This window comes from Pteronotus mesoamericanus, unplaced genomic scaffold (assembly GCF_021234165.1).
Source record: "Pteronotus mesoamericanus isolate MK-2021 breed Mesoamerican mustached bat unplaced genomic scaffold, CSHL_Meso_final scaffold_85, whole genome shotgun sequence".
NCBI lineage: Eukaryota > Metazoa > Chordata > Mammalia > Chiroptera > Mormoopidae > Pteronotus > Pteronotus mesoamericanus.
The window spans coordinates 67,191,692-67,216,706 of NW_026555329.1; the positions used below are offsets into that span (position 1 = coordinate 67,191,692).

The 25,015-nt window shown below is 43.4% G+C and overlaps 1 protein-coding gene, 1 long non-coding RNA gene and 1 pseudogene across 4 annotated transcripts in view; 2 read left to right on the forward strand and 1 right to left on the reverse strand.

Moving 5' to 3' along the window:
• The first annotated feature begins 3,221 nt into the window (after nt 1-3,221).
• Nucleotides 3,222-6,690, forward strand: LOC129063238 (40S ribosomal protein S6-like; annotated as a pseudogene).
• Nucleotides 6,691-7,069: 379 nt separating this feature from the next.
• On the reverse strand, nt 7,070-15,516 carry LOC129062826 (uncharacterized). 2 transcript variants are annotated; one of them, XR_008528314.1, is made up of 4 exons: nt 15,179-15,516; nt 13,180-14,283; nt 10,643-10,704; nt 7,070-7,599 (listed from the first exon to the last, which is right to left on the reverse strand). It is a non-coding gene; the product is annotated as an uncharacterized LOC129062826 (long non-coding RNA). The 2 variants fall into 2 exon arrangements; XR_008528313.1 differs by lacking the exon at nt 7,070-7,599 and having other exon boundaries at nt 10,408-10,704.
• A 73-nt stretch (nt 15,517-15,589) lies between these two features.
• MKLN1 (muskelin 1) overlaps nt 15,590-25,015 on the forward strand; it is a 341,476-nt gene continuing 332,050 nt past the window's right edge. For both annotated transcript variants that reach the window (XM_054564059.1, XM_054564060.1), the window contains exon 1: nt 15,590-15,700. The gene's annotated coding sequence lies outside the window, so the exon portion shown is untranslated. The remainder of the gene's footprint in view (nt 15,701-25,015) is intronic.

A 25,015-nucleotide genomic window follows, 5' to 3' on the forward strand; every position in this document is an offset into this window, starting at 1 on the left:
TTGCAAACCACTAAAATGTCATGGCTCCTTGGGGTCCCCCACTTCCCTATCCTTGTCTAGACCACTTTTGGGGGTCCCCAGACATTCACTGCATCTCACCATTTTGTGGCCTTCGCATTGGAAACTACCCTACGAGACACTCCTGGTGAGTAAATCTTCTGTAATTTCCAGCTAAATGTGAGGCATGTGATAGGGGTTCACAATTTTTTTATTTTTGAAAGAATGGGGTTTTTTAAACTAAGAAGGGCATGGGAACTACTCCTTAGCAATGGCGGAAGGTCCCAAAGCTCAGTTACAGTCTTCTTAGAAAAGCATCTCCAGTCTCCTCAGCTTGCTCGCCATACTTAACATTCATCTCATCTTTCCTACCCTTCCACATCGTCACAACTGTCTTCTCTCTGACACAATGACAGATTATCCTACTGAGAATGGAAAAACCTGTTTCACAACCCCAAATAAAGCCACTCTCGAAGTTAGAATAGCCACCGTCTCTGAAATCTTATTTATATGACATGACTCTGACACTATAATAAACTATAAACCATGTGAAAAAAGCACCTCTCAATTACCTGTCTATGGAATATTCCTCTGTAGTACCCGTCCACCCATGTGCAGCTGGGGGAACCTGCCTCTGAATGTGTTAACTTCCGTTAGTCAAGATAATGCTAGAGACATCTGAATACTGAGGCAACTACCACATCAACAACAACTTGTGTCTAACAACACTACACTTCGGAAAAGTTGATTCACTAACAAAGAATACAAATGATACCTACTTTAAAAAAAAGGAAGAACAATATCGAACTTGAAATAAAACGCAAATTGAAACTGCACAAATGCACAACAGGAAGAATCTATGTCAACTTCCTCTCCTAAGAACAAGTCACAGACCTGGAAGGGACCTTAGTTCAACCCTCCCAAAACAGATCAGAGAGGTTAAACACCTAGTCCGACATTTCATAACTAAAGAAGTCAAGCAAAGTTTAGAACTCAGATACTTTTCTCAGGCTTCTCTGCCCATTTTACCTCTAAACTTCATAAATTTAACCTTCTGTCCAAAAAAAGCAGAGTAGGAAAATGAAAGACCTGATTGTGGTCAACGATATTATTAACCAGGTGTGTAACATTTAGTAAATTGTCTCATCTATAAATTTAGATTGAATTAAATTAGCTCTGAAGACTCGTAGAGCTATAATATATTCTGATCCTTGACAGTGACATAAGTAATAGTTGGGTATTGAAAACCAATTTGATGCTGTCACACTTTTTGTACCAAACTTTCTTTTTAAAGTCATTATTTTAACCCAAAATCACCTGTGTTTACAAAAAACGTCATAAATAGAAAAAAATCCTGAAATTCATTATCTACACGATTATTACTACCTAAATTTTGGAAGAATGGCCTTTTGCACAAAATTTAAACTTCAATCTGAAACCAATTTGAACACCTATTTAAATATCCCAAGGAGTTTGTGAAGTATTATATTTCACTTATCTTTTCCATTAAACACATAATACGCTACATAAACACATTAAATTCTTTAGAAAGAGTTTGGGTGAGCATGGAATTTTACAGACCACAACAGCCTTCCACGACAGAGTAAAACTTGCCTTTAGCTCTGGTCTGCCATTAGTTAGGCTAAAAAGACACCTGTGGTAACCAAAGGACGCTACGGAGCTATCCATACCAGGAATGGGGAAAAGGCCAAAGAATAAGGAAGGAGAACAGAAGAAACAGAAAAACCCCTCCTTACTCCCCCTCCCCCCAAAAAAAGAAAAAAAGAAAGGAAATCAAGAGAGACAGAACAGAGGAAGAAAACAGAATAATCTGGCAGGAGAGAGATGGCCAAAAATGCGGTGTCAGTCTTCCAGGGCCACCGCGTACCAGCATCCCACATGCCATCTAGATAGACTCCAGGCACGTTTAAGTGCTTTTGCTTGTTTGTTTTCTTTTGTTTAGTTTTCGACAGAAAGTCTACCCAGACAGGACATGTTTAGTTGTGCCTGTTCCTAGACTCCATGTCGAGAATTAGGAGGCGTCCGATGTGTGAAAAGTAACACAGAAAGTGCTACAATCCAAAACACACTGGACTGTTTACCTGGCATGTCCAGAACCTGACGTGTTCCCAATTAGGCACCTTCCCAGAACCTGGACCTCTTTCACGCTAGAAGAGCACGGTGATCCAAAAAGATGTTTTAGCAAGTAATATGTGTATTTATAAAATTCCCATTCAGTGCTTTCGAACAACTGGTACTCTCCAAAAACAACAACAAAATAAAGTCAGAAGGGGCCATTTCCAGCCAGACTCCTGGGGCACCACTGCTCCAACAATGTGGGCCCCTCCTTCATCACAGGTGGGGACCATGCGACCCATAATGAGCCCAGGAAATCATGCCACCATCACATCCACCACAGGACAGCAAATGCTCTTCAGCTATTATACGGATAACCACTTTTAAAATCTTTTTAAAGCAAATCTGTTGTTGGCATAGTTCTACTGTTTAGAATCTCAAAGGATCTTCATTCTGCAGATAACAGGAATTGACTAAATAGGGTGTTGATTCACTAAGCCTATAAAAACCTTGTTCCAAACTGCTAACAAATTGTCAAAGATGTATGACAAAGAGCAAAGTCCTATGTGCCTTTTCAGAAGAATTAGATTAGTAGCAGAAAGAATCTTAATTCCAAACCCTTTAAAAGTCAAGCAAAGGAGGATTTTGGTATATTCTGCCATGAAAATAGAAGCCTACAAACACATCAAGCGCTGTAACCTTTCACAAACTAAAGGCATAAAACAGAAAACAGATTTCAGAGTGTATAAAAGGGAGGTATTATACAATTTTGAAAAGCTAAAAAATAGAAAAAGATGAAAAATACCTATTTCTTCTGGAAACAAAAAGTATAATTATATATTTTTAGAAAATGAACATTATGTGCAATGAATGCATGTTACATCAATATACACACAAAGTAGAACAATCGTCAATGACCTTGACAATGAAGAGATAAGAAGCTTGGTGTAACAGTGAGAATTACAAGACTCAGCACTAACCAAGTTCCCCTAGAAATAGGAAACAAGCACTCAAGGTCACAGGCCATGTACAATTCTTCAAGAGAAAGATCTGAGGGAGCACTTCTTACGAGTTGCTTAAGAATAAACAAAAGTATTAAGCAGGTTCCCAGAACCTCCTCTAGTTGTGTAAATACCATCAATGGAAGGATGCTTCAGAAGCCCAGCTCTTCCATCATAGAGATGAGAAGGAGCAGCATCTTCCAAACATGGGGTCGACAAGCTTTCCAAGGCAGAGTGCTCAGGTTCAGCTTCGGGTCTTCTGATGCAGACAGCTCAAGTATGGAGAAGACCCACCCGGAACTCCTGAAGGAGAAGCAGGCCAGCCACCCTGCAGAGAGCCTAATTAAGGAGTCCTGGATCTCCTGATTCTGGGGTTCAAGCAGCACTGCACACTGAGCCCAATCTTGCTGAACAGGTATCCTTCAAAAAGCTAGAGTACTCCTGGTGGGGATTTACAATCATATCATGATATGAACAAACTCAATCATAGTGCTTTAGGGCCAGAAACTCACTAACCCCTCATTTTACAGACGAGCAGCAGAGACTGGGACACCCTCACGATTCAGTAGCTAGTGGGAACTGGAATACAGTGGAAAGCATATAAAGCACTAACTAGTACTAGTATCACTAGTTAGTATCCAAAGAGGCAGGCACCCCCCAATCATCATTATAAACACTATTCTACCTTAGTACTCTTTCCACCAAACTCAGTAAGATCAGCCACAACGCAGACAGAGGACTTCTGACAGGGAAAGGAAGAAGAAAATGTGACCGTAAAGGAAACCCACAGGGAGGTTTGGCCCGCCAGAAGTCTGGCTGTGAGAGAAACAGAAATGTCAGAAGTTGGAAGACAGGACCCTCAGGAGATATGGGAGGACAAAGGTGTTGTCAGGTGCGAGTACAATTACATCCAAGAAAAGTATCTTAACTCTCTGAAGCACAAGAGGTGTTTAAAAGGTCCTGAGGAAGGGGTGAGGGAGAAATTTCAAGAAAGATGGCCAGAGAGGATCACACAGCAAAGCTCTCCCACTCTGGCTTCCCCGTGAAAACTGGCCCATGGGCCCCCAGCACTCCTGTCATACAGCCAACCCCAGCCTCAAACTGGCGGGCCTGAAGAATTCAACACGGCTTCACAGACTTAGTTATGAAGATTATGTCACAGATATTTGAGTCAAGAAATGACTGCAGCCTTGGCCAGTGTGGCCAGGTGGCTGGAGTGTCATACGTGTAAAACAAAATATCAGAGGTTCAATTCCCAGTCAGGGCACATACCTAGGTTGCAGATTCGGCCCAGTCCCGACGAGAGGCAACTGATTGACGTTTCTCTCCCTTTCTTTGTCCCTCCCTTCCTCTCTCTCTAAAATCAATAAGCATGTTCTCATGTGAGGAAAAGAAAGGGAGAGAGGGAGGGAGGAAAAGAGGGAAGAAGGGGAGGGTTGCAGATCAGAGTAGCAAATCACATGTAGTACCAATACTTTTCAAAGAAATAAACAGTAGCTCAAAACCCAAGGCCATACCTATGAAAAGTAGTTTAAAATCAAATATATGGATACCAAATCAAATCAACAAAGATTTAAGGTTCAACCACTTTATAAAAACAGAAAAGAGAATTTTAAGATAACATTAAAACTAGTAGTTGTGAAAAGCAGTGAGATCTCTTGGCTTTAGTCCAGCTTTGTGGCCTGTGCTACACAAATGATGTTTCCTAATCCAAAAAACACGCCCGGTAATAAGCATCGCGTGTGCCTTCCAGAAATTTGATTTAAACTAGTTAACGATCATAAAGCAATCTAAAAAAGTAAACGGCATGTGAATCCTGGGCATAACTTTGGAAACGCATTTGATTTTGGTCAAAGAGCAGCATCTGATATTCTGAAGTATTCAGCAGCAGTAAAAAGGGAAAAATCATGAATTTCTTTCCTAACAAAGAAGTCTGTGCTATTAACTAGTCTAGTCTTAACACACAAAGTTTTGGAACATTTTAAAACTTAAAACCTTTTATTTTTACCCTCCCATTCCCTGCTCCTCACCCATTTCTTCTTTTTTATTTTCCTTGTCTCAGATAAGATTATTTTCCCCCCAAAAAATCTTACTATTCTTTTTCTCCAACAAATTCACTCGTATTAGAATATATTATCAAATCTCACTTCAACTCACCTCAAACCTTGAGTCCATCTGACGCTTGGCACCTGGGAGCCTACTTTAACCTGGAACGCTCCCAGAGCACCACCTGGTTAGAGCGCCTTGGACTCTCCATGAACCTCTCCCCTAAAGGACCGCCCCCCGCCGGCAAACATACACTCTGGGTAAGAACAGTGTGGCTTTAAGACATCTCCTGGTATCGCCTCCTCCTTCCCGCCAAATTCCAGCCCCAGAGCCCCCTCATTTAGAAACTGCAGAGCCTCCACTGTTCCCCGAAGTCCTCAAAATAGGGGATGGCTGGGCCCTGACTTACTCTTCATCCCCCCGATGGGGACCGCCTTCCTGCAACCGTGACTCTTCTAGGAGGCAGCTGTCTTCAGGGGACATCAGGTTAATGCTGTCAGAGTCTGCTATGGACCCACTCATAATAACCATTCTATTTACTGTGCCCACAATCACGTAATGTGTCCCCAACATACCCTGCAGCTGTGCACCTACATGATAAGATGTGATGCTACATGTGGGTTTAAGGAGCGGAAACTAGTTTTGTCATTTAATAACATCAGAAGTATTTCAATGTATTTTAACTGGAGAATGTACTTAGTTTGGGGTAAGAATACCGCATCCAAATTTTAAGAGACCCTAGTTTTTGCAAAATACATAGAATTCTCAAGAACTCTCAAAATAAAATTAATTAACCTGCTCTTTCTCGTGGTGCCTCGGAGGCGGTGGGATGCTTCAGGGGGACGCTGACCGTCTCCTTCCCAGACTCTGGTAGCCAGAAAGTCACTGAAGCCGACGACGAATGCAAACTTCGTACCGTTTATGAGAAGCGTATGGCCAGAGAAATTGCTGCTGGGTGAAGAATGGAAGGGTTATGTGGTTCAAATCAACAGTGGGAACGACAAACAAGGTTTCCCCACGAAACAGGGTGTCTTGACCTATGGTCATGTCTGCCTGCTGCTAAGAGACATTCCTTCCTGTTAGAGACCAAGGGAGACTGGAGAGACAACGTGCAAATCTGTTCGGGGCTGCACTGCGGACACCAATCTCAGTGTTCTCAACTTGATCATTGTGAAAAAAGGGGAGAGAGAGATTCCTGGTCTTCCTGATATTCCTATGCCTCAATGCCTGGGGCTCAAGAGACCTAGCAAAATCCACAAACTTTTCAGTCCCTCTAAAGAAGATAATGTCTGTCAATATGCGGTGAGAAAGCCCCTTAACAAAGACCTGTAAGAAACCTAGGACCAAAGCATCCAAGATTCAGTGTCTTGCCATTCCACATATCCTGCAACATGAATGTTGGCGTGTTGCTCTGAAGAAACAACGTAAGAAGGAAAACAAGGAAGAGGCTGCAGAATATGCTAGACTTTTGGCTAAGAGAATGAAGGAGGCCAAAGAAAAACGCCAGGAACAAATTGCCAAGAGAGGTAGGCTGTCGTCTCTGAAAGTTTCTGAGTCCAGTGAAAAATGAGATTTTCTGAGAGCAACACGTAAATAAGAACAAACACTAAAAAAATTAACCTGTTCAACTTTTTAAAACTCAGTTTTCCAGACAGCAATCTTTAAATGAATCAGACATCAAAGAATCGACGCTGCAACTTGAAAATGGGGAAAAACAGTTACGAAATCACAGAGCTTCAGAGAGATTATTTAATCCACTGGTCCTCAAAACAGCCCACTGAACAGCAACGGCAGCATGACCTGGAAGCCTGTAAGAAGTGCAGATCATTAGGCTCCCTCAGACCTACTGAGTTGGAAACTCTGTGGTGGGGTCCAGCAATCTGGGTGTTAACAAGCTCTGTGATTCTAACACACAAAAGTTTGAGAACCACTCATCCAATTCAACCATTCCACTGAAAAAAAGATATGAAGCCAGTAACTTCCTTCAATTCTTTTGTCAAGTTAGTGACCAGGGTCACTAGAAAGTTCCCAACACACTTTCAAAATGATTCTTAAATCATATATCGAAACCCAAGCAGTCCAGTAAGATCTTCTAGGCCGAATAGATTTATACTGCAGTATGGATTCTTCTATCACTGCTATAAAGTCAGGTAGGCAGGTATAAATTTGTCATGAGTAATTTACATTTAATATCTAAAAAGAGACGTCACATTACTGACCTCTCTACAAAAGCAGTAATTCAAACCTCACAGGCTTTTTTTTTTTGTTGTTTGGTTGTCAGGTTAACTTTTGTTGCTGTTAGCAGTGGTGGGTTTTGTCTTCTTACGGTTGTGTTTTGGTTCAGTTTTGAGGGCAATGGCGGTCATTTATGGAACACATTCGATAGTCTGTTTTTGGTTTGCGGGCTTGTCTCCCCCACCAGAAAGGTTCACACCGAAGGTGTTTTGAGAGCGTTCAAAGAGGACTAAGAGGCCAGAAACTGCTAAAAGAGAAAGTAAAACAGCAATCATAAACGGACTAAGAGGCCAGAAATTTCTAAAAGAGAAAGTAATATCTCCCCCACCCCGCAAAAAAGAAAACTTCGCATTTTTACCTTGGAATACATAGTATGATATTGTTTAAAACAACAAATTTATATTTTCATTTATGTTTTACTTACTCTAGAATAAAATTCGTTTTCATTTGTGGAACACCGTAGTGACAGAATGATAAAAAGCTAGCCCGTGTCCTAGGAACAAAGAGAGGTCTGTAATCCAGCCACACGTAGCCACATGAGATATGTGAGCCGGCTGTACAGCGTCGGGGGCAGACTGGGCATCACCTTCTGCAGGTTCTAGACCCCATGCTGAGCTGTGCCATCAACACCAATATAGCATCTACCACATGAAATGAAATCTGCGATTTTCAGCCTCCGGGCCCTTGTTCTAAACAGATGTTTGATGTATCTCATACCTTTTTATATAAACATTTCTAAGTCTAGTAGTGGTTATCTGCACAGCTAAAAATCTGTTTCTATTTACGTTTCACATATCCTCTTTGAGCAGTTTCTAACTTGGGTGTTAGGATTACCACAGCCTGAGACTTAGAGGTTTAAGAAACAAATATTTCCAGTCCTGTTTCTCACTGTTTTCTCAACGTCATGCCGTACTAGAGGTATTTCCAGTCCTCTTTTCAGACTCCATTAACATATATTAGTTACCTTCGACTTTACAAACCAAACTTTCTAACTAACATAGTTCAGTGCCTAATTTTATTTCTCTGAAGAAGACTCACGATCAAGTGCGTAAGGCAACAGAAACAACTACTCAATTTGATTTACACGTCTAGCTCTCTCTGTAGAACCTGAGAACAAGATCTTCTTGTGGCTTTATTTTCAATCCATCATCAAATAAAGTCAAAAATATCATCCAGTAACACCTTAAAACCTGTGAACAGGAAGCAGTGTTAAGCCCTAAAAAATGATTCAAGATTTTTCTTTTAAAGGCAGAACACCTTAGCCTAAGTGTGTACCTGTCAAATACTAGCCTTAACACAAACAAATCCTCTGTAATGTCACTGTCCAATACAGCAGCAACTAACCACTTGTGCCTAGATTTAAATCAACTAGAAATATAGTTCCCATGTAACACTAGCCAAATTTCAAAGTGTTCAATAGCCTTAAATGGCCAGTGTCTATCACTTCTAAGGCATTAAAAATGTATCATTATAATCCTTCTTCTGCCATCTGAGAAAACTCTACAGGACAGTGCTGCTTCACACATACCTCTGGTAATACTAAATCTGAAAGTTACAGTGCAGCGAAATGTGATGAAGCACCTGTGCTCGGCCACGGTACATAAAAGTGTGGCCTTTAGTAACATAGTGCCATTTCCTCCTTCCTAAATAAATTGAAAAGTGATCACATTGAGCATCCCTCCCCGTGTACATGAGTAACCAAGAAAAGTTGTACTGGACAACTGGCCAACTGAGAATGAAATTAGGAAACAAGTGCAAACCTGATTTCGCTCCATCCTTCCTATTCCTTCTATATGAATGTGTTGCCAGTGGTTTATATTCTCTGCGCAAAGATGTGTTTTCACCTAATAACAAGCAGTAGAGCTGTGGGATGGGTGGCACAGGTAAACACCAACACTAATAATGCAACTCAAGTTCCATCTGGACCGACGCAATAAACTGGAATGTCCACTGCATGCCAGTGACACACAGGCAAACAAAATAATCACCGTTCCCACCTTTCACGAGCTCTGTTTAGCAGGGGTGTCTAATATGTAAACAAAAACAACATGCAATTTTGTGATACATGCAGTGAGGCATGCGTGTACAAACATGGAGGAAACATGGGGAGGGTATTTTTTAAATGTTTTCTAAGAAAAAGCCAGGCAAAATTTCCTGAAGGGGGTACACAAAAAGCAGAAGAGAAAGCTAGGCAGAGCTGTGCAAAGAAACCACAAGTGGTTTGGTGATGCTGGAAAAAAGTGTTTTTGGTGGTCAACAAGGATGGGGATGAGAATGAGAAGAGGGACACCGAGCTAGAGAGCTACTTCCACGCCCGACTCCAACATGATGACGTTACTTAGGATTATGTCCAATTTGCCCCTGTAGGTCTGCAAACCTTCCTCACCAAAACTACAAGCAACATGAAAACCAATCCTTAAAACTTGATAAGTAATATGCTTAGTCTGCCATACAGCCAACATTATCAGATACCAATCACTAACAGGAATACCAAGACATTTCTCTGTGACACAGTACCATTTAGTAATACATATTTAATAATGAAAAAAAACCATTTTCATTAAACCTTCTGTTGCCAGGAGAAAACCTGTGTATCCTGTGAGTTTTATTTGGAATATCCCTACAAAATATATTAGTGAACATATTTTCAAAACAAACGGATTATCCCTGTATTTAAATATTCCCTCTGAGAGTTTACCTGACCAGGAGACAAAATAAATCAAAGGGAAAAGGGGCTGCAGAAGCTATGCTTCTCTATTCCAGACCAAAGTAGTTGTTTTCCTCCAAAATTTACAGGGCAGAACGTATGCTACTTTGTATACTGCCTTGTATTTTCTGCCGAATCCAGCCTGCAACCACCAGAACTGTATGATGCCCAGCAACCTAAAGGACGTCCGTGGCTGCTCTCATAAATCCTTGAAAAACATCTGCCTCTTCCTTTCACACGTATGTTCAAGTCTCAAAGCAAAAACAAAACAAAAAGCACCCATGGAATGTATTTTCTTCAAATTACTGGGATCCTCTCACTCTTTAAAAAAAAAAAAAGGCACTCCTTGAAATGCTGACAGTCTACAGGCCCTAACAGATTCACCGAGTGATTCTCCTCACTTTAATACAAAACTCTCCAGGTAAAAATACATAATATACAAATATATGTATATAAAATCGCTGGCCCATGAGCAAACATATAATTAGTCCTTGTCACACAAACATGTGGCCTTGAGGTAAAGGTACATTTTTAATGCAAAATATATAATGGTTGAGTATGAGTTCTGGAGTCAGCCTACCTGGGTACTAGTCAGAGATCGTCATTGACCAATTTTAACTTCGGGAGCTTCCATTTCCCCAACTGTAAAATGGGGAAACAATGTTACAACAAGTGCATATATCCATGTCTGCGTACTCCAAATGCCAGCACTTACTGACCCCACGTAGTGACTGATAGGAAGTGTTAGCTATTTTTACCATTTCATCTCTAAAGATGGTTTCACAACTCACTATTCCATCAAGCTGGTTACCTCTATAAGCTATCACTCCTCGTTGCACCAAAAACACTTAGGGAGCATGTTTGTTTGTTTGTTTGTTTTTTAAATGCACGAGGTCCAAGCCCTACTTGAATTTGGGTTCAATTGGTCCTGAATTGGGTGGGGCAGCGCAGTTCTTTCAAAGCTCTCGAGTTGCTTATAGGGTGCAGCCAAGATTAAGAACCACATAAAGGTCTCTGTATGCCGGAGATACACACGCAGGCAGTCTGTTTAATTTCTTCGGACCGAAGCAGCGCGCCCCCCCCCAAGCCGGATGAACAAGGCTCACCTAGATGCTGTGACGACGAACTCAAGAGTGCGGTGGGATTCTACACCCACGTCCGAATACTGCTCACGGAGGTTCAACTCTCACGACCTGACCCCCACCGAAATCGGTATCTGTCTAGGGCACACGCCCCCTCGCCCCTTCACCCGCAGCCCCCCGCGGGCGCCAGGCCCTCGGGACCGTGCGTCACCGGGCCCTCTCCTCCCGCCCACGGCACGTGACTCGACACGCGCCAGCTGCACGCGGACTCCAACAAAACAAAAACAGAGGAGGCCTGGCAGCCGGGCGGCGGCGGGGCGCGCGGGGGTGGCGGGGAACGGGCGCGCCCCCGCCGCCACTGCCCGGCGCCGCGGCCGCGCCTCGGGCGCCGCCGGCCGCGCGCCCCGGCAGACCAGGGGCGTAAGGGCAGAGGGCGCCACCCTGTTTACAGCCCTTGATCGGGGCGGTCCCCGCCCGGAAACGGTCTCCCGGGAGAGGGCCTCGGAGTGCGCACCCACCCGCGGGCCGGGACGCTGCTTGGAATAAAACCGTCGCCACGTCTCTGGGGTCGGGCCGCTCGAGTCTGCGCTCCTCCTCAGCCCACCGCCCACGGCGGCTTCGTGTCAGCCCCCGTCACGACTCTGCTACGCACTTCACCCTCATGGATCAGCTCCAGCGCTTCCGCAGACCACCCTCACGTGGCCGCCTCCTCCCTTCCACGGCTCTCCCCCCGCGACAAGGGCTGCGGACCCTCGCGCACTTAGGGACCCCGAGTCAGGTCCGACTCCGTGGGACACCACCCCTTTCGGACCACCCAGCCCACCTCTCCCGCCCGGGGGTGGAGGGGGTCATGCCTACAAGCTGTCAGAAGCCTATCTTTCCACATGACGAAGCTCACCCTCACCCTTAAACATCCCCACTCACCCTTCAGCCTAGCTTCCAGCTATATCAGATACTTAAAACCGCGGATAGGGGTAGGGTGGGAACGTACTGAATTTTCTAATTCGCCAAAAAACAAGACGCAGTTCTGCCCTTCCACTCGCCTTCAGACTTCCCTCGTCATCCCACCCAATGCAATTTACAAATAGAAATGCCCACCGCACACCTGCTACTCCACCTGCCCTCTGAACACCTGGAGACCCACTCAGCCCGCCTTCAGGAGCCCGCGCCCGGGGGAGGTGGGAGCGATACCATCCGGTTCCCAAAATTAAGAGCGAGTGAGAGGGGACAGGCATCCCCTCGCCCCGCCCGGGAGCGCTGTCTTCCCGTCCCGCAGCTCCAGAGCAAAGCAAGGTATCCTACGTCCCTCCTAGCGAAAGGAGTAGCCCGAGGCCCGAGAGCCGGGGTGCTTCTCCCTTTAAGAACCCAGGCACCGCGTCCTCTATAGGCACCCCCGCCCCCCGCGCGCGCCGCCTTATTTCTGGTAGACAGCAAGGTGGGGTTGGTGGGAGAAACGAGCGAGTGCTCTCGAGGTTCGGGATGTTGGTCTCCGCGGAGTGAAGAGGTGGGATCTCGAAATGGAAACAGCCTCCCTCCCTCCCCTCCTCCTCTTCTTCTGTTTACCTCAAGTTTGAATTTTATCTGCGCAACATTAGCTGGAATGCGGACATAGGAAAAAAAAAAAAACACTCTCAACCCGGCAGCAGCTCCGGAGGAGCCATGTGGCATCTAGCCACCTCAAAGGGGAGAAAAGTGCTCTTAGCAACACAAACATGGCGAAATCGCCCCGGCATTCCCGGGTAACGCCACGACCCCTACCTTCCCTTGCCCGGCTCCTGAACAACCGGCCGTGACCTGCGGCCCCCTCCCGAGGGGAGGCAGGGGGCCCCGGGGAGCCCGAGGGTGGAACCTTGGGGCGTGCGAAAGAGGAAATAACAGAGTCCGCAGTGGAAATGTTTCTGCTGGACCACCGGACCCATCCTCCTCGCCAGCAGCGAGCGGACGCCTCGTTGCCCCCGAAAGGTCTAAACGGAGAACAAAATTCCCACCCCAAAGTCCTGCCGTGGGCCGGCTTCCCCCACCCCTCGGAACTTACCTTTGGGGCTGAACATACGCTGCCGCTTAAATCCCTTTCTCTTTCCTGCCTCCAGAGCGAAACGCAAGAGGGAAAACGATGCGCATGTACATTTGTAGAGCATGTTCTTCTAGAATTTCCCTTTGGTTATCGCCGGGAGCGAGGACGCCTCCGGAGACAGGTGCAGTGCCGGCCGAGGCTGCCGGCTAAAAGTTGTTCTCTCCGCGGAGGGCGCCGGGGTCCCCGGGCCGGGGCTGAGGACCCGCTCCCCCAGCGCCCCCCTCCCGTGGCGTCGCCCCCTTCTCGCGGGCTGCTGCTGCGAGCGGCTCGGCTGCAGGGGAGGTGGCGTAGTTTCTCTTCCTCCCACCTCTTCTCACTCACTTGTTTTCGTAGCCGTGGGCTCCCCTAATGCTTTCCTCTCCACAACGTTGTTTCATTATATCATGTCCATCATGTGACACCGGAGAGGCTTCTCTATGGAAACTTAAAGGGACTCCCACGTGACTGCAGCAGCAGCGGCAACAACAGCAGCAGGACTGGCGGCGGAGGACGCGGCGTTTGTACCGCCGCCCACCGCGAGCCCCTCGCAGCATCCCGGAGCTGCTGCTGGCGCCGCCGAGGTCCCGATCCGGCAGCCAGGGCATCCGGGAGCTGTGGCGTCTGTGCGTGCGTGCAGCCTTCGCTCGTTACATAGGAAACCGAACAGAAGGAGCGTCCTCAAATCCTTTTCTACAGTCACAAAACCCACGCTCTGCTAAAATGACATTTCGTGGCTCCGACTTTATTTTCCACAAGAGCACTGAGTTCTCTATTAGATCTGATTAAATGTTACCAAATCAAAAAGAAAAGCCGGATTTGTACCTGCGTAAGTTTAGCCGGCTCTTGGGTTGAAGAACAGAAATGACAAAACAATAATAACAGAAATAGAATCAGGCATCTGATACATAATTACCATCACCACCAGCTTTAAAGCTTTCTGGAATTACATTCCTCTGGTAACTGTGGATGATGCTTGCAGGAGGCAAAATGCGATGCAGTTTTTCTCTTCCGCAGCTATATTAGGGCTTTGTTGCTGACAACAGTGAAAACTTGTTTGTGTCAGGAAGTGAGGTACGAAGATATGACCTGGAAGGTACAGACAAAACCAAAGTGGCAGTTTTTTTTTCATCACTTTCAGACCACATTCTTTGAAATGGGGAGAAGCAGCTGGTCTGCTGTAAAATGCATAGAGTGTGGTTGGTGGGAAATAAAACAATCAGGAACACATATTTTCCCTTAATCATATTTTACATGCTAGACACTAGAAATTATAAATGTGGGGGGGGGAAGCATGTGCATTATTACCGATAAGTTTGTCATCATTTCTAACATTGAACAAACACTTTGAAAAACTTATTCAAGTCCAGTGATGTGTGGACACTGTAACATCAGTTCTGAGTGCCTTTGGTATTATTGATTCACAGCCCCTTTATAGGCTGATGACTGTAACTCAAATCTCTGCCTTAAAGTTTGTGTGGACCAACTTTACATGGTGGAGGGGGTCATGACTACAAGCTGTCCTGTAAATCTAAGTTGAATAGCTATTTCCATGCTTCAGTTCATGCTTTTCCATTTATAAGGAAAACTCCCTGTTTGGATTGGCAGAATTATCTAAAACTTCCCAGATAAGTGAAGAGTGGGGTGGAAGATCATCCTTTCTTTTGGCTTTGCCTTCACTGTGTCTCTTCCCACCTCATCACTTTACCTCATCAGCCATGATGAATGAGCTCCACTACATCCCTTCTAATAATTCCATAATACGTCCCCCAATTTTTACCGTCCAATCCAATGCGTACTTCTTCCATCCCTCTTCCCTTTTCTGCCCTTGCCGCCCCATTCAGCCCCCGTGCTGCCTGGGTACTCAGTTCAGGCCTCCCCAAACTCCCTCCCAGTCCTCCTTCCGCTGCAGTTCCCCCAACTCCACCCCACCCCACCCCGCTTTCCAGCCGGGTCTCCCTTCTTAGCAACTCTACCCCCTTACCTCTCTTTGACCTCCTTTATCTCCTTCACAGCCTCGCCCTTGACTTCTCGGCCTCCTCTTCCCCTTCTTTACCTGCAATACCCTGTCCCTACTGGGGTCTCCTTCACACCCTTCTCTCTGGTCCCATCACTTCTGACGCCAAACCCCAGCATTCCTCAACAGCTCGGCCTGGTCGGCTTTAGGCAGAGTTTGTGCCCGTGCCCCAGGGCGGGGAAAGGAGTGTGAGGTGCAAAGTGGGGGCAAGAACCCCCCCCTCGGCGGTGGCCCCCCGCCTCGCCTCCCTCCGCCCCCCCTGAGCCCGGGTGGCGGCGCTTCCTGGGCGGATGGTTGGGACTTGCTGCAGCAGCTGCGGTTCTGCTGTGTCATGCAAGAAGGAGGGCGGCCGGAGCTGGAGGGGGAGGAGGGGAGGAACCTGATCTCTCCGGTAGCGAAGGGCTGGAGGCAAACACCGAGCTCCCCCAGAGCCGCCCGGGAGCAGGGAGGGCTCCGCTACCCCGGGGGGCCCTCCCCGCGGGGCAGATGGTAAGTGGGGCGGCGCAGGTGGTCGCCTTGGGAAGGGAGCGCGCAGGGGGGTTAGGTGGGGAGGTGGGGAGAACCAGGAGTCACCCGGGCCAAACTGAAGGATCCCAGTGTCCAGCTGAAAGGAGCCCAGGCCACAATAAGGGTGACCAGAAAAACGCAGTAATAATTACCATTCGAATAACGGCCCGCAGTTGACTCAGGCTACACGGAAGAGTCGTACATCCCGAACCCAAGACAGAGCTAGAAGCAATCATTCGGGGTCTGAGACCCATCATCCCATCAGCCCTGGCTTTTTAGAGTACAGCTGGGTAGCAAAAACTCAACATATACCATACGTTTTCCTATAGCCGGGCTGAGCTCTACGAGTTGCCTTGTTTAAAACTAGGAAAGGGTATGGAAACCTGCCCAGCCCTACTTTAGCCCCGAGAATAATGCTCTTGGCCAGGGGCCTCAGACAAACAGCCACTGGTGCAATTAAACAATCAATAGGAAAAATAGCTTCATTCCCCTCACCACCCTCCTTCAACCTGGGTAATTCATTCTGCTTAAAGGAGAAAGAAGACTATGCGCATACATTCCCTCCCCTGTATCCCCGTCAGCCTCCACCCACCACAAACTGTCGACCCCACTATTCACCGCACTTGCGGACCGTGCTTCAGGTTGGATGAGGGGACTGCCGTGAGCTCTGAAAAATTTCACCTCCGCTGCTCTTTACCATAGGGGGTTCAGAAACACAGAGCTAACGGAGACAGTGAACTTAGGGACAGGCTGGGCACTTCCAAACATTTCTTAGTTCACCTGAGTGCTATTCTCAGGGAAACATTATTATTATTGTTGTTGTTGTTATTATTATTTTTTTAATTCCTTTCCATTTCACTCCTGAAAGATTCAAAGCACTTTCTAAAGTTTTTTTGGGTTTTTTTTTTTAATGTCAGTTGTATGTTTAGAAAAGTAAGGGGTTGGCGGGATTAACAGAAAAGCTAATGACTGTCTCAAAAGCACATGCTGTTGCTAGGGAACTCGGGCTCATCTGCTTTCTAATCATTAGCATGTTCCGTGGAAGTCAAACTTCTCAGGGTGTTATTAAAATGAATGGCATTTGGTTAAAAGTGTTCTTACTTGTGTTGTAGCATCCTGGATTATTATCGATCGCCTCACACCCACACATCTTGTTTTCCTAATTTGATTTCTGTATTTGCGTCACTGCCAGGGACATGCAGACTAGACCAGTCAGGTTCACTTCCTGTTTCTCAGAACTGGTGTATATTTGGTCTCGTAGCACTAGCTGGTAAAACATTATCACACTGATCCTCTTGGAAAGAAATCTGCTTTTAGTGAAAACAAATTAGCCCAATTAAATACTAATTCCCATGGAAAACGTCATCATTTGAGGAACAAAGTAGCCTGCCAGTTGCCATTTGAGAAAAAAACCATTCTTGAAATGTAAAGCCTAGAAAAACCCATCATCTTTATTTTCTTTTACCCAGAATCTTCATTCCTCAGCAGTAGAACCAAAACAAACCCAAGTAGAGAAATTTACGGATGATATTTCTAAAATGAAGCTCAAAAAAATACACATTGAAGCTGGGGAAATCTTTTAGACCAAATTAGGCATAGAATTGGATGGAATCCAGGCCCCAGGAGCACAAATAAGCTTGAGTTAGCATTGGGGCACTCAGGGAACAGAGTGTGATCACAAGACTACACGACAAATAGGAGCCCATCACTTTGTGTACTAATTGTCTTTTACCAATGTCCTATGTCCTTTGCTCTTTTTTTTTTCAGTTCCTTCCTCTTTATAACAAGGATATCACAAAGGCAATATCATAAAAGATAAGCATTATATAAACAGTTCAGTGGGTTCTGATGTAGATCATTTGTGTAGGTGGAAAAATAGGGTGTATATGGCATTCAGGGAAGGTCAGCTGACTGAAAGTTAGGAAATTTGCTTCCACTTCTCCTACCGACCCACGACCTTGGACGAGCCAGTTCAGGTCTTCCACTGTCAGTTTCCTCACAGACGCTTAACAACAGTGCTGGATGGTCTAAAAGATGTCCAAGTTTCCTTCCATTTACAAAATTCTGTGATTATATTGAACTCACTACATAAAAATTTCAATTTTAGTTGGATTTTGCAATGGTAAATTTTGACATTGAAACTTTAATACCTATCCATAGAGACCTTGGAGGAAATTGTAATGGGAAATGATTTGCTGTTGATACATCATTTTTTAGAGTCAGTTGTCAGACAATCAAATGAAATCGAACTTACTCTCAAAGCACTTGCTCTCTGCTTGTGTGGTGGTGTTATGGAAGTGACAGAAGGGATAGAAAATTGTATAGAGAGGGCTTCAGTCATTTTAGGTTTAGTTAACCCAAAATACTTTGATGAGCAAAACAATGGCATGATGAAGAAGGGCTACATAAGAAATAATCATCTGACTCTTCATGGAGCTAATAATCTATTTACCAGTATTTTAATTAGTGATAGGCAAGCATATAGCACAGATTTTTAAAATTTTCCGATTCACGATATTAAGAAGTAGCATAAACAAATGTGAGATTTGTACCAGAGAGAAAAGACCTGACTGTGAAACCCAACTCTGCCACTTTATTTATTCATTACTGAGTGCTTGCTCTGAGTCAGGTACTATGCTAGGCACTGGGAATACTGGGAAAGATGAATAAGACAGTCTGCTCCAATATTGTCAGGCCCTGACAATAATGATGAGACAAATGAATACAGAGTTGATCCCACAACAGTGAGATGATATCAACAAGAGAGCTCAGCAGAGGGGTACCCAACCATGACTTGCCATAGTCAGGGTCCCAAACCATAGAAGATGAATTTGGAAAGGAGTTCTGAAAGATAAGTACAAGTAATCCAGACAAATGGACAAGTTAAAGAGAAATGTGTTCCAGGCAAAGAAAGTACTATGTATGAAGTCCTGGATGTAAAAAGTTGTACCCAGAGAGTTGAGGGGGAAGAACAGTACCCAGTAAAGCCATAGATTCTCAGTAAATACATTGTGTGACTGCATGACAGTAGTACTGAAAATACTACTACTACAGCAAGGTCTTGTTGATCTTTCCAAAAAGAAATGTCTTTCTAAGAAGTTTCGATTTATCCTAAGGCCAGTGGAGGACCACTGATAAATTTTAAGAAGCATGTCCATGTTAGAAAGGTCGCTGCAGTTTGAAGAATTTATTAGTGTGAGTAACACTGTAAACAAGGAGACTAGTTAGATTAGCATTGTAGGAAAGAAATGACGTACATCTAAACTGAGGCAGCAAGAATCGAAATGGAGAAGGATTCAAAACATATTTGAGATATAGAACAAACTGAATTTTATTATTGATTATATCTGCAGGATTAGGAATAGAAGGAGATTTATGACTTAGGTAAATGGGAGTATAGTAACACTCTTTGCCAAGATGGGGACTTCAGGAGGAAACATATAGGCTGAGAAAGGAAGGTAATTAGTTTAACTTGAAACATGTTAAGTTTGAAGTGTCCGTGGGATCAAAGTGAAGCTTTCTGTGACCTAATTGACCAGGGGAGTCTAGAACTCAGAAGAGAGATCTAGGCTGGAATCATCAGAATGTGATGGTTTATGGAAGTAGATGAAATCCCCAACAGCAAAGTTGCAGCATAAGAAGACAAAAGGGCCTACTCTGAAACCTTATGAAAATGCCCACATTTAAAAGGTGAGGAAGCAAACATACACAGGAAGAACATCCAGAGAGGTATCAGGACCAGAACAAGTAGTTTCAGAGATGCCAAGGAGGAATTGTCAACAGTATTAAATGCTAGAGAAAGGTCAAGAAAAATAAGGACTGCAAGTCTTCAGCCTTAGCAACAAGGAGGTCATTGTTGTGTTTGGCAAGAAGGAGTTTATTGGGGTAGTAACCAAACTGCAGTGGATTGAGGAGTAGAGGAGGTAGATAGAAGTTCTTTTGGATAAGGACTAAAGGGCAAGTGGGGGTGGGGGCAGGCATGGAGAATAAAGGTATTGGGAAAAGAATTAAATCGTGATCTGTTAAGGCTGCATAGGGAAAGAAGGAAGTAATACAGTAATACAAAAATTTGTTATTCTTTGAAGTCTTCTCCTTCAAATTAAATGGCATGACCATTCACCGAATGCTCAAAAACACAAAACAAAACAACAAACATGTAGACATTCATGATGCTTCTCTTTCTCTCAGTCCTCACAACCAGTCCATCTGGAATTCAGGTCAACCCTACCTCCAAAACATTTTCACAATCTGTTTCTTTCTATCTGTATTGCTACTGCCCTAACACAAGCACCATCTTCTGGGCTTCCGTAAATAGCTTTCTAATTGGTTTTCCTGCTTCCACTCTTGCTCCTATTCCCCACAGCACAGCCAGAGTGACATAAAGCATAAAACATAAATCAGATCTTATTGCTTCTCTTCTTGCAATCCTTACATGTCTTCTGATTGCACTTAGAATAAAGCCCAGAATCCTTTGCTGGCCTACAAAGCCCTGCATGGCAATGCAGACCGCCTCTTCAGTCTCGTCTCCCACCACTCTCCCTCAACTCCAATCACATTGGCCTTTTTTCTACTCCTCAAACACATTGGATTTGCTCTTGTTTTAAAGGGCTCATCCCAAATATTTCATTTTCCTGAAATACTCTTGGTCATTCCGATTTCTCTTTAAATGTCACCTCCTCACAGAGGCCTTTCCTGATCGCCCTTACTAAAGTATCTTTCTCTGTCCACCTTTCCAACCACCCTATGTAAAACTTAATTAAGATTTGTTTTTATTGTTTATGGTTGAGAAGCCCTCTAAAGTTAACCCAATGGCCCATAGTAGGCATTTAAAAATGTCCACTGGATGTTTATAGAAAGAAAAAGAGAGGAGAAACAGATTATTAGAAATTACAAGCATCGAGGATCAAAGCCTGGTGTGGTTGAGGAATGGCCAGTGATCATGGACTGCTAGGCTTTTAAGATTCCAGAAGTGGAAGAGTTACTGTGTGACATTGGGCATTCATATTTCAGAGATTCACTTTGTGATTAAGAATAATACATACTTCTCAGAGCTATTAAGAAATTAAATTAAATAGTATAATTAGAGATATAAGGCAGCCTTGTCAAGCTATTATCAGGAAGTCAGGACTTCTACAGACCAATTTATAACCTCTACATATGAACTCTTCATGTAGCCTCCCCTGTAATGGAGTTAACATCTGATTGATCATTATTAGGGAAAAACGGCTAAGTTGTGACTTTTAAAAAACACTGGAATACCTGAAAGAACCTGGATATTAGATTATTTAAGAAGAAATCAAAGCACTCCTACAAATCAATAAGAAAAGAATTGAAAACCCTGGGAGACTGGGCAAAGTGTAAGACAGTTTGCAATTAAGGAAATACAAATGGACCTTTAAAATACGTAAAAATGCTCGTCCTTTTTCATAAGAGATATGCAAATTACAATGCAATGAGATGTACTTTTTACATATTAGTTTGGCACCAATCAAGAAGTTTAATAGCATACTTTGTTCACCTGGCTAGGAAGAGGGCAAACATTGTCAGTAGGGGTGAAAATTGGTATAACTTCTGTGGAGGGCAACCTGGCAGTATTTATTAAATTTTTAAATGCAGAAAGCCTTCGACCTAGCAATTCCACTTTTCTATATTTATCCAATAGAGGCATTCACACACATATCGAAGGATGACTCATCTGGGATCTTCACTGAAGCTTTATTTATGCTAGTGAAAGACAAAAAGCCTTCATGCCCATCGATAGAGAAGTGGTTAAATAAATTATGGTACAGTTATACAAGTGAAAGGTAGACAGCTGTTAAAAAATTGTGAGACAGTTTTAGGTGTACTGATATGAAAAGATCTTCATGATACATTGCTGCGTAAAAAAATAATAAGATGAAGAACGCCATGTACTTTGCTAGCATTGTGTTTCTTTTTAAAGATTATTAACATTTTTTTTTTTGGTCTGAAAAACGTCTGTGAGAAGTGAAAATAGAGCAGGGAGAGCGCAGATGTGAAGAGACCAGTTGAAACAGTATTTCGGTGATTCAAGTCAGAGATGATGGCTTCCCGGACTAGGGTGGCGGTGTGTACAGGAAGAGGAATGATCAGAATTAGGAGTTATTTTATCTATAAGTCTGTCTCTGTTTTGCTTGTTAGTTCAGTTTGTTCATTAGATTCCACATGTGAGTGAAATCATGTGGTACTTGTTTTTCTCTAACTGGCTTAGCATAATGCTCTCCAGGTCCATCCATACTGTTGCAAAGGGTAAAATTTTCTTCTTTTTTATGGCCAAGTAGAATTCCCTTGTGTAAATGTCCCATAGTTGTTTTATCCACTCATCTATTGATGGGCACTTGGGCTGCTTCCATATCTTGGCTATTGTAAATAATGCTACAATGAACATAGCAGTGCTTATGTTCTTTCGAATTAGTGTTTGGGGTTCCTTAGGATATATTCCCAGAAGTTAGGGGGGAGGGGGTAGTGAGGGGGTCGAGGGATTGAACAAGAAAGAAAAAGGACTCATGGACATGTACAACAGGGTGGTGATTGCTGGGGGGAGGGAGTATAAGGGAACTAAATGGTAATGGAAAAAATATAACAAATATTATATATTTAAAAAAATAAAAAATATAAAAATGTTATTTTAAAGAACCTGACAATTCAATGGAAATGGTGAGTTATAGAGAGGAAAGTAATGTCGTGGTTGACCTGAGAATTCATCCAAGATCAGATGCATGAGTACAGGTGTCAGTCACCAAGATGGATAATCCTGGGACAGTAACACAGTTCTGGGGAAGAAGGGGAGAAAAAAAGAGGTGACGTCTTTTGCAGACCCATAATATAGGTCTTAAGTCAGAAGAACTGCTAGCACTGGATTTGTAAGTTTGGAAGAAGATTGTTTAAAGAAGGTAGATAGGACCATAAGAAAAGTAGGCTCAGAACTAGGCTCCGACCATTTAGAGACTGGATAGAAGGAAAGAGCTGACAATGGAGACTGAGAATCAGAAACCAGAAAAATAAAACCAGGAGAGTATGGGGCCAAAGAAAGCAAGAGAAGAATATGTTAAAGAAGAACATGTAAAATGTTGCCAAAAGGTCCAAGAAGGTCATTATAACTTGTTCCTCTCATCACCCCTAAATTCCTTGAAAGTTGGGATTATTTTATTTGTTTTTGTATCCTCAGGGCATGTCCTGTGTCTCATGCATAAGAAATAACCACCAAAATTTCATTAAATTGAAAAAAGAGACACTGTACAGAGACAGGCAGAGATACAGAAAGATAATAGAATGTGTCTTTGGGTCCCAAAAAGTAAGTAAGTAAGTAAGACAGATTCCCTTGAACTTTATTGCAACCTAAACTTGATTTTAGCAAAATAAGGAGTTTCTGCTCCCCTGATTTTGCTCTTGAACTAACACACTGATTGAGCCCTCACAATCCCATGTTGCGATGTTAAGTGCCTTCTGAAAACATTTTTGTAAGTAATATTCACCTGCGTCTGGTAATTCTGAATCATTTTTGTCTTTATTCAGGTCCTGGGTGGTGACAAAAAGAGCAATTTGCTTTTCCTTGTCTGTCTGACTCTATCCTACCACCTTAAATCAGTTGATGGAGTCTGAAGAATCCATTTCAGCGCCACTACAATTCTGTAATACACTGTAACCACTCATAAGGATGCCCAGCCCTAGTTTCCCATCAAAGAAAATGATGACTTTTTGGCAGGAAGAGATATAATACCTCGGAGAGCAACCACTAGCTTCTCAATCTGTTACTATTTCTGCAGAAAGGTGCTATTAGGAAAGAATGTAGAGAATACCAAATACCAAAGGTTTTGACTTTGTCCTGGGATCATGGAAATCCATATAACAAAAGAGATGCTGTGACTTTTGGGTGTAGTGTCCTTGAATTAGAAACTAAAATTAATAGAAGTAGTTTAAATGGCCCTGGCTGGTGTGGCTCAGTGGATTGAGCGCCAGCCTGCAAGCCACAGGGTTGCAGGTTCAATTCTCAGTCAGGGCACATGCCTGGATTGTGAGCCAGGTCCCCAGTAGGGGGCATGTGATGGGCAACCACACATTGATGTTTCTCTCTCTTTCTCTGTCCCTTTCCCTTTCTAACAATAAATTAATAAAATCTTTTTAAAAAAAGAAGTAGTTTAAATGGTATTTAAAATGTTATGACATTCTGTATTATTTAGTTAAACCAGGGGTAAAATGTTTCTGGAAAGGGCCAGATGGGAAATATTTTAGGCTTTGTGGGCCATACAGTCTCTGCCCCAACTATTCAACTCTGCCATTGTAACTGAATGAAAGCAGTCATAGACAATGCGTAAATAAATGAGCATGGCTTGTTCCAATTAAACTTTATTTATGGTCACTGAGATTTGCATTTCATATAACATTCACATGTCACAAAATAGTTTTTTTTTTTTAAATCCTCACTCGAGGACATTTTTTTTGTGTGTTGCTTTTAGAGAGAGAGGAAGGGAGGGGAAGAGAGAGAGAGAAAGAGAGACATTGATATGAGAGACAAACATTGATCTCTTCTTACCTTCCATTCGCTCCCTAACCAGGGATGGAACCTGCAGCCTGGGTATGTCCCCTGACTGAAAATCAAACCCGTGACCTTTCGGTCTACAAAACAAAGCTCCAACGAACTGAGCCATGCTGGCCAGGGCCAAATAGTATTCTTCTTTTGATCTTTTTCGCTACTTAAAAATCTGAAAATCATTCTTAGCTCTTAGGCCATATAAAAATATGGGGTGGGTTGGATTTAGCCAGTGGACAGTAGTTTGGCAACTTCTGTTTTAGGCAAACATGAAAATCATGCCTTAAAAAAGATTTTCAGATTCAGACTTGTGAAGAAAGTAATCTGTTCATATACAGCTATGCCCCATTTATTTTAACTTCTCAAGTTTATTGGAAAATATAAACACATTGGCCTACATCTACTTATTTGGAAATAAAATATGTCTCCTCAGTTCAGTATTCATTTAACATTTTGCCCCTTCTCTTCCTTGTAATGAATGAATGAATGAATGTGCATGAATGTAGTGTTTTTATAGAGGAAACTGAAGAATTCTAAATAATTAACTTTATAAATACCCAAACCAAGAGAGGCATAGGAGTTCTAATCACATTTTAAAACTGCATTCATTTCATTCAGTAAGTATTAATGATCAACTTCTTTCATAGTGCACTACTATTATGCAGTTAGTGATAAAAAAGGATAGATGGATGGATGATGATATATAGATAGATAGATAGATAGATAGATAGATAGATAGATAGATAGAT